The following is a 9,200-nucleotide window of genomic DNA, read 5'->3' as shown; positions in this document are numbered from 1 at the left end:
TCTAATGTGTTTCATTATTAAAAGGCAAAATGTCATTAAAAGTGACAGGTGAAATTGTCTTATGTAGCAATGTGCATTGATCTCAATGAGATATGTCTATTTCTTATTCTCTTACATGAGAATATTACAGCAGGAAAAATTAAGTTTAGTTTGCTTCACCATGTTAATACATGATCACAAAATGTGCATGAGTGTTAATGACTTAATCTTGTACAGTAGTAGATATATTCCTGTAACCACTTTTATTTTTTTTATTTTGCTGTATTGAAACTGGTTAACCAGCGTTAACCATGTGAGCATAGTTATTCACAAGTTATTTACTTTTTTATGTTAACTAATTCAGCTTAGTTATTGTTGAATATGTTCTTTTCTTGGATTATTTTCTATTGTTCGGGTGTTGAGAAACATTTTTGCATCATTTTATCATGATAAGAATTCATGAAGTAAATAATTTGCAAATAATTGCAATAAGCACTGACTTCTGAACTGAAAAGAAGGAAAGCATTTCTTGTGCAGTGCATCTGACGTTCATATAATAGTCTTGTACTATACTGTGCTTTATTTACTGCACCGTAAGGAAAGAAAAATCCCTGTTCCATGTTTTCATTTAATGCAGGAAATCCAGTTTTCCCCCTCTTCCCCAGTGTTTTGTTGTCTGTTGTACTGCTGAAACTACAGTAGTTGAATATTGCAGTAGCATTTCAGTTATTTTTTTTATTGAAAGTGCTCAAAAATTGTTTTTTAAATGTTTTCAAAAACAATAAAAACATTTTATATTAAAATGATTTCTGTTTTTTTTCTTTATGTTGAGGTGGGCCTAAAATAGAGAGCATCCTGGTTTGTGTGGAGACACGTGACAGCTGTGTAGTTGTACTGCCTGGCTGCAGTTGCTGAGCCCAGGCTTACACTTAAAGCTGTGCATGAAGGTGAATCTTCCTGCCTTGGAAACCTTGAGCAGTCTGTGCCATCAGAGTAATCTGTTGAGAGAATTTGCAGAATTCATGTTCCAATTCTCCCCTTTTTAATGTGGGAATTACTTGTGTGACAATACTATTAAATTTGGAGGGGAAAAAAAGAGGTTGAAACTGACAGGTCCAATATACCACCAGAGTGAAAATGTTGTCTGAGGCTGTACTTCAGGACATGATGGTGAGAGTTGTGCTAGTTAGAGCTGCCTTGTGCAGCTTCTCAGTGTTACAGGAATGCTAGCGTGGATGCGGCTGAGTCACGTGAGTTGGCAGATGGCAGATCGGATGGTGGCACAGAGTAACTTAGGTCAGTCCATGACAGAGAATCGTCAGGGAGACATGAACGAAGCAGCATGAATGAAGGAGCATCAAAAAGATGAATTCTACTATAACACCAAAGAGGATACTATTAATACATCTCACTGGGTTCTAAATTAGCATTCCCCCCCCCCAAAAAAAAAAAAAATCCACTATTACAAACAATATACTGACACTTTAACCATGTTGGTGGAGTGGAAAATAGCGTTGGAGATACAAAAGGCTTTTTTTTTTTTTTTAAGGAAGCGGTAGATCATCTGAAGTTTTAATCAGAACCTCTCAGCTGTAGACTAGAGAGAATGAACTGGGGTTAATAGCAAACCAAAAGGATCATAAGAGCAAACAAAGCTGTGCATGGAAATGGAATAGAAATGACTAGATGTTTGTGTTTAACCAAGACAGCCAGAGTAAGTTGTATAAAAAATAAAAAACAACAATGACAAAAAAAACACTGCTTGGAACTATTTTCACATCTCCAGAAATACCAATCTGCATCGGTGAATGCAGCTACTGTGCTAGTAAACAGAATTTGCCCTCTAGGATCATAAAGACTGCTGCATTAGGCAGTGGTTATAGCAGTCTGTGTAGTGACTCTGGGACTTGATAACATCACCTTCTCCAGAAAAAGAAGCCCTGCATTATGAGGTGGTTGCAGAATAAACTACCTCTACAAATGCTGCGCTCCCAGACGCAATAACTAGATGCCCAACCTTGACACTGGATTAGAGCAGGGTCTGTGACTAGGTGACCTTCAGCACTTCCTTCCAACCTAACTCCATCAGTTTGTGTACCAAACTGGAGAGCTGAGGAAACCTGACTGAATCTGGCTTTGCAGCATGGCTGCTCTCAGTCAGATGAAGTTTAAGCACGATATTTGATGATCATCAATTCAACTGCCAGCAAGCTTTTAATTATTTAAGCTTGCTGTGATGGATAAGCTAGAAATAATCAATACTTGGATCTTGGCTGCCCTCTTTCCCCTGTTAAAAATGAGGGAGTTAAGCTTGGATAAGGAGATGAAGCACATGATAAATGCACAGTGAGACTTAGAAATTGTGTAATAACTGAAAGCCAATTTCAAACTTAAGAAATCAGCAGTGACCTGATGATGCTTGTTTCTAAACAATGCTTACAAGGAAATGCAAGGAAACTTACCGTTTTAGTGGTGTATATACTGTTGATCTGCATGGTGTTTCTAATAGTTATCTGTGCAGCGTGCTGTCTGTACAGCTTGGGTTGATGCCTGTGTTCTGCGCGTAGCCCCTGGTTGCAGGGGAAATTTGGCGAGGTAATTGTAAGAGAGGGGCCTGCATGCAGCTCCCACTTGGCATTGGTGATTACACCACCTGTGTGTCCTTGTCTTTATTTAAAAGTGCAGCAACTTCTCATGTGAACATCCTTTCTGCTTGACAGTAGAAATGATGAACAGAGTTTTTTCTTGTAAGAATTTTTTTTAATAGCCCAAGTGACCAAAATGGGGTAAGTTCTCCACGGACAGGGTCTACAGCGTGTGCTCTATGTGAATCAGAGGCATGTTCGTAGCATAGCTTGGTTTTCACAGCATCTGAAGGTACGTAGAACTACCTGTGCCGTCCTCTCTTTCTTCATAGTGCTAGCTCTAACAAATAGCTTTTTAAGCCATGCTTTACAGAATCTGAGTACCTCTGTCATTGCTAACGTAACAAACCAGCACCTCCTGCTACCTAACTGACATTGACTAATGAAATTGCAAATCTGTTAGCTAGAAAAAAAGGTAAAATATAAACTGAGCAAAGCTGATTCTGTTCAGTCAAAAGTCAGTTCAGTCGAAAGTGAATGGAGCACATGAGAAGTTTGCTTAGAAAATGTATAGTGCTGAAAAGACTGCAATTATTCAGTGTTAAATACTCAAAATACAAGACTACCTTGACATAATGCAGAATTTTATAGTGGTTATAGTTCTTGATAGATCATAACATTTCTGCTACGTGCTTTGAGTATGCAGGAGATACCCTACTGGTGATGTAAATACTCAAGATGTTTGCCTTGGAACATTTGCATATCTATTCACCAATTGCTTTGTCGTGGTTCCTCCTGAGTCTGTTCTCCCTCGGCCTGCCTACCTGTTTTCTAAATCTGGTAATGCCTCATCTCCGCAATTATTAAGAGGTTCTATTTTTTGCCCCTGTGGTTCATCTTTCCTCCATTGTCATCTTCCTTTAATAAACTGCTGCTTTTTTACGGACTATTGTAAATTATGTATCATTTGAAACTTTGCCTGTCCATACCAGCTGATCAGATGATGTCCATTAGAGTCATATTTTCAATGGAATTCAAGCTGCTCTTTCAAATGTTTTTAATTTGCAATATGCTACTGATCTGGAATGAATTCTATTGATTGTGCATTTTTTTTTTCAACCCAAACTTTAAAACTGTACTTAAAAAGCTAGTCCAAGGGTGGAAACGAGTCTGAGCACTGAAAGAAGGGAAGTGGTCACTGCAGACTTCTTTGAGGAGGTGACCTACTCATCTGTACAACGCTGGGCTTCTCAGCACGCTTATTTTACAGAGCTATTGGGCTCCCTCTTCTCAAATATCCTTGTTTTTTTTTTTTTTTTTCAGTATGGATGGATACACACAGATCTATAAATGTGTATCATTGTAAACTAACTGATTAGGACTCACTCATCTGCTTTCTCCAACAAAAGCATCCCTGAGTCTTCAAAGCACCTGCTCCGTATCAGTACTTCAACAGGACCTGCGTTCCAAGGGCAGTGGTAATCAGACCCCAGAGAGTCAAGCCCAATTCCTCCTTGCCGTGAGACAAGAAGTGGACTGCATTCTGAAATGCACTGTTCAAAAAGCTTTGTATAATGCCTGTTTCTGACCAGAACAAAATGCTGCTTGTTTCTGTCACAGACTGCTTTGAACATCAAGACAATCTCTCCTCCTATGTACATATGGATAGAGGGGAGACAAAGCTCCTGTGTCCAAGAGGCCCCATTCAGAGGTTCCTGAGCAAATGGAATAACAAAAATCTACTCTGACTAGGATTACTTGTGGAAAGCAAGAGGAGTAAAGACAGGAATGCATAAATGCTGCTCAGTTACCCACCCAGTCTGAACAGTAGCTTCCTGTAGTCTTAGCAATGTTTTAGGCACTAGCAAAGAGCATCCAATAGGTACTACTTCAAACACAAATGGAGAACGATAATCTCAAGATATTTGAAGAAGAAAAGTCCAAATACATAATCTCTGGAAAGATCTTACTTCTGCGACATTATGAAGGGTTGAGCTGTTAGCAAAAATATCCACTATGACTGTGTTAACCATGGGATCACTGGCGGTGAATTAAGCTGGGAACAGTGACAGCGGTTGACTGGAGCTCAGCACCTCCGGTTTCTGTTCTGGCAGCTCTCCTCCCCCTCAAGCTGAAAATAGAGAGAGAAAAATGACATCTGAGTGACGGTGATTCAGACAAGTGTTTGCTGCTTCATTCAAATGCATATGCACAAGACGAGTATGACTTTCCACCTCCGCCATAGTTGCTCTTCTTACTATGCAGGTTTGCTCATCAAGCTAGAGAGATTTCTAAAATTGCTTGTAAACTGTTATACTAGTCACAGAAATTAGGAAAAATGTTTCTTACTGTACATCTTCCCCTTCTCATAGCCTCCCCCAGTGAGAGCTGGAGATCTCAGCAGCTTTCCCAGGGGATGGGGATCTCTGCAGGGGCGACAGAAGGAGCTGGCCTGGAGCAGGTGTTAGTGTCTCGGGAACACGGACCCACGCTTAGGGAGCAGTGTGTGGAGAGGTGCTTGCTGCTGGTGTTAAATTTGGTGTGCAGGCTGCCCTGAAAAGGAGATACTTGAGTGGGGAATTTCTGGTTCACATCTGGTCCTTGGGAACAAGAACCCAAAACAGGTTGAGAGGGAGGAAAACACAGAGGGTGGAGCTATGTTTTTTCTTGTCAGAGCTGCGGACATCTGCAGTCGGCCATTTCACTGGAGGCTGGCCCAGCAGTGACACTCCAAGTCAGGAAAAGTTCTTCACTTGCAGCAAAAGGTGCCCAGACAGGGGTGGCCCCAGACTGTTAATGTGTATGAGGCATGCAAATGCTTCACACGCCTGTTGTATTTGGGGAATCCTGAAGTGATTTTGTACATCTTCATCCTAGCTTTAATCGTGGTCTGGTATCTAGGCCCTGAGGTGCTTGGATTGCTACCTTTGGGAAAGTTGCCATCATTCCTTGAAGTACCACTACAAGCCCTTATCTTGGTCCCTTCCACCTGCAGTCAGTGCAAGTTCAGTGCCTCTACTGGGCCCCTGTTAGCAAAAGGGCAGAAAATACACAGGCAATGCAATCGTCTTTGTTCTCTACTGGGGCCCAGCCTGGAGCTGGGGACTGTCCCAGGGTGCTGGTCCTGCCTTACTGCCATTCAGCCTGGAGACCGGACCGCGGGGTTTCCGGCAGCCGGAGGCAGTGCCTTGGCACCGTGCAAAGCACAAAGCAACAAGCATCCAAACAGAAGATGCGTTGCTTTTAAAGGTAAGTTGAAGAAAGCAGAAGTAGTGACTTGGGAGAAATGAAAATGAAAAAGGACCGGTAAGGGACTGGGAAAACCCAAGAGGGGTTAATAACAGTCTGGTTAAAATGCAACATGCAGACAATAGTCAATCTGGGGTCACTTTTACCAGGCTGAAATTCTTTCTTTCAAAACTTAAGCTTTTATCTTTGTATCAGTGTTGCATCATGTTATCATGATGTTTGAAATCTAGTGCTAAGTGCCAGGATCTGTTATGTATTCGCACCTAACTGCGTAGCCAAGAAGAGTGCTAAGTCTTGGGCTCTTAACTCTGACATTAGTCTCGTTAGTGAGTCATTGTCACTGTAGTAGAGAAATAGAGATTACAAGGCTATCAATAGGTATTTACTTATCTTAGTCATAGCAATGACTCACTAGCAATATATATATTTTCTGTTAATTCCCTTTTGCATGTAGTCTTCCATTTACCTGTCACTGTGACGCCATGAGTGGATCTTTGTACCATTTCCTATTATATGACTCAGTAGAACAAAAGATAATAGGATAAAAATCTCTATGGTTGTTATTTGCATCGGGCTGATGTGTTTTGTAACTGCAGTTAAAATTACTCCTAATCTTTGGTATAAAGCAAGAACAATGAAGATAATTTATCTGATTTAATTTAAAATCCTCTATAGCAGAACTGTATCCTATTAATAGAGGACACACTTCGATGTCACTTAATGTCCTACTGGTAATTTAACCATGATCACGGTTTATATATATTATTAAATTAAAGATTATTTTATTATGATAACCCTTTGGAAATCTGAAACAAATTGTCTTTTCCAACATTATTTCTTCCTTAACAATGACTGCTTTGTTTTTTGTTTTTTTTTTTCAAAGCAGTTCAGTATTCGAATGTATGGATTCTCTTCAGCTCATAAAAGCATTTACTATAAAGAAAGAAGTAAACTAAATATTGTAAATCAATATAAAATCTTGACCATAAATTGAGTCTGTCAGGTTGGATGCCATCATCTAAGAGATGGAAAATATTTTTAAAGGTTTTTTTTTGTTGTTTGTTTGTTTTGATATTTCACATCAATTAAGGTTAATTTAGATGGCAAGGCAAGTCAAATTTCTCTGTGACCAGATGAGAACATACCACAGGGACAGAGTAATGAGATTAAATATTCATATGTTTTTAATGGTCTTGATTCACAGTTAAGGCATTCCATTGCACTTAGATGATCCAAATGCAGGTTATTCTGTGCAGCTGACCATCAATTTTCAGAAAGAAAAGGAAGATTGCTCAGCAGTTCTCTTCCTATTTGTCTATAATTGCATAAGACCATAAACTATTAAATGCTGGAGATATGTATCTTATATAAGAACTGAATGTTTGTTAACAAACAGATTGTGGTTTATTTTCCCCTGTTTTTAAGTAAAAGATAGTATAAATTAAAATTCCTCTGTTTTGGGTGAACTGCTTGACGTCTTGCTGGAATACTAAAGATAATTCTTGACCAGACTGAAAATGTACGTAGACCTTAAGTTAGCATATTGATGTCTCTGTCCTTATCTCAACCCTTGAGCCCTTTCCATCGTATTTTCTCCCCCTTTTCTTTCAAGGAGGGGAAGTGGGAGAACAGCTGTGGTGGAATTCAGCTGCCCAGCTGGGTAAAACCACCACGACATTGGAGATGACGACTAACTTTCTTTTGATGATTGGTGCATTAAGCTTTAGCAGAAAGTAACTGATGCATGAAATGCCTTGTTTCCTGAATATTACTGTAAGCTAAGGTCGCTAAGGTTTTAAACAGAAGACATGGAGCGCAACTGACCATGGGGCCAATGACTACATATCCTCTAAAGCCAAGTAACTAGAGCTGAAAACCTCCTATCTCCAGACAATCAATCAGACTGATGACTCTGTGGAATGGGACGTGCAAACCCTGCACAAGCTTGTCCACGAGCTGCTCAGGGCTTGTCCCATCCCCATAGCATGCAGCAGCTGTCAGGCTGCAAGGGAGCAATCAAAAAAAGAGCATAGGTTCACTGGTGGGAGAACAAGCATCCTGGGAGGTCTAGCTCTTGGTGAGATTATCTTTGCTCAGAGCTTCCTGCTAGCCCAGGGAGAAGAGCAGGAGCGTATGTGATAACTGGCACAGGCCTGGGAAGTTTCAGGAAGTGTTACAAACCAAGATTTTGTCAGTCTGCTCGGGGCATAGTCCAACGAGCTGAGCCTGTCTGTGTTTGCTTTGGAAAAGGTGGGATTTCTCATCAGAGGATGAGAGAACTTGGTCATGCAGGTCATGATGGGCCGGCTGGATGAGCTGAGAGATGATGAAAGAAATTGTTTCCCTGCCAACATTTTTCCCTGCCACATTTGCCCATTTTTTAGCAATGCACATGATTTTCCACACATTCATCCTAAAATGAAGTTACGCTCTGTGTTCCTGCAGGCTGCTCAGCACTCGGAGGAGTTTGGCTTGTAGACAGGCTCACAGCTATGGAGCTCAGCCTAAACCACCTACTTTACTTACAGGCTTCTTACCACAGCTCTCCTGCCGCTTGGGAAAGCCGGTGGGCTGGGACTGCTGGGTGATGCATGGGCTAAAGGCAGGATGAATTCGGGCCGTTTGCAGAAACAGGGGGGAAGCATGGTCCTTCAGAGGGGAACGGGTGGTGCTGTGGCATGGTGATCTGCGACCGACCTCAAGCACTTGACAGAATGTCAACGTGCTCCCTTACTAACACACTGCTACCGCTTGTAAGTAGCTCGGGCTGGGGACAAATTTTCTCGGAGAAGACGGGCACTCCTCACAGCTCCCGGCTTTGTTTTGGGACTCAGCTGGTGCACTTTATTGCCCCTCCGGCCCAGCAGCCGCGTCAGGTCAGCTCCTTACACAGCACGGGCTTCCTTCCTGCCCCCCGGCCCTGCCGAGGGCTGCACCACCTCATCCAGGCACGCAGGGTCCCCTCAGCACCGCCGCGGCGCCACGGCCGTTCCCCCCCAGCTTTTCTGGGCGTTTTACACTCCTCAAAGGCCCCCCGGACGCGAAGGATTGAGGCAAGGAGCCCCAGGGCTGGCTCCCTGAGGCGCAGAGCAGCCCCAAGGCGATGTAAGGCGGGGGCTGGGGGCAGGCTGCGGGGAGAAGGACGCCTTTTATTCACACAGGCCCGCCGCGAGCAGCGGGAGCCCGCGGCAGGCGCCCTGAGAGAAGCGGCCCCGCCCCGCCCCGCCCCGCCCCGCCCCGCCCCGCCCCGCGCGGCGCTCGTCTCCGGGCGGGCCGCGGAGCGGGGAGAACCAATCAGAGCGGGGCGCTGGCAGGGTGGGCGGTGCCGCGGGCTTCCTGCGCCAATCGCGGGCGGGGAGGGTGCGGGGAGAGAACGGGGTGGAGGGC

Source organism: Oxyura jamaicensis, chromosome 10, assembly GCF_011077185.1.
Source record: "Oxyura jamaicensis isolate SHBP4307 breed ruddy duck chromosome 10, BPBGC_Ojam_1.0, whole genome shotgun sequence".
In the NCBI taxonomy this organism is placed as follows: domain Eukaryota; kingdom Metazoa; phylum Chordata; class Aves; order Anseriformes; family Anatidae; genus Oxyura; species Oxyura jamaicensis.
The sequence above is the reverse complement of the archived record's forward strand: the minus strand, read 5'-3'. Positions refer to the sequence as shown.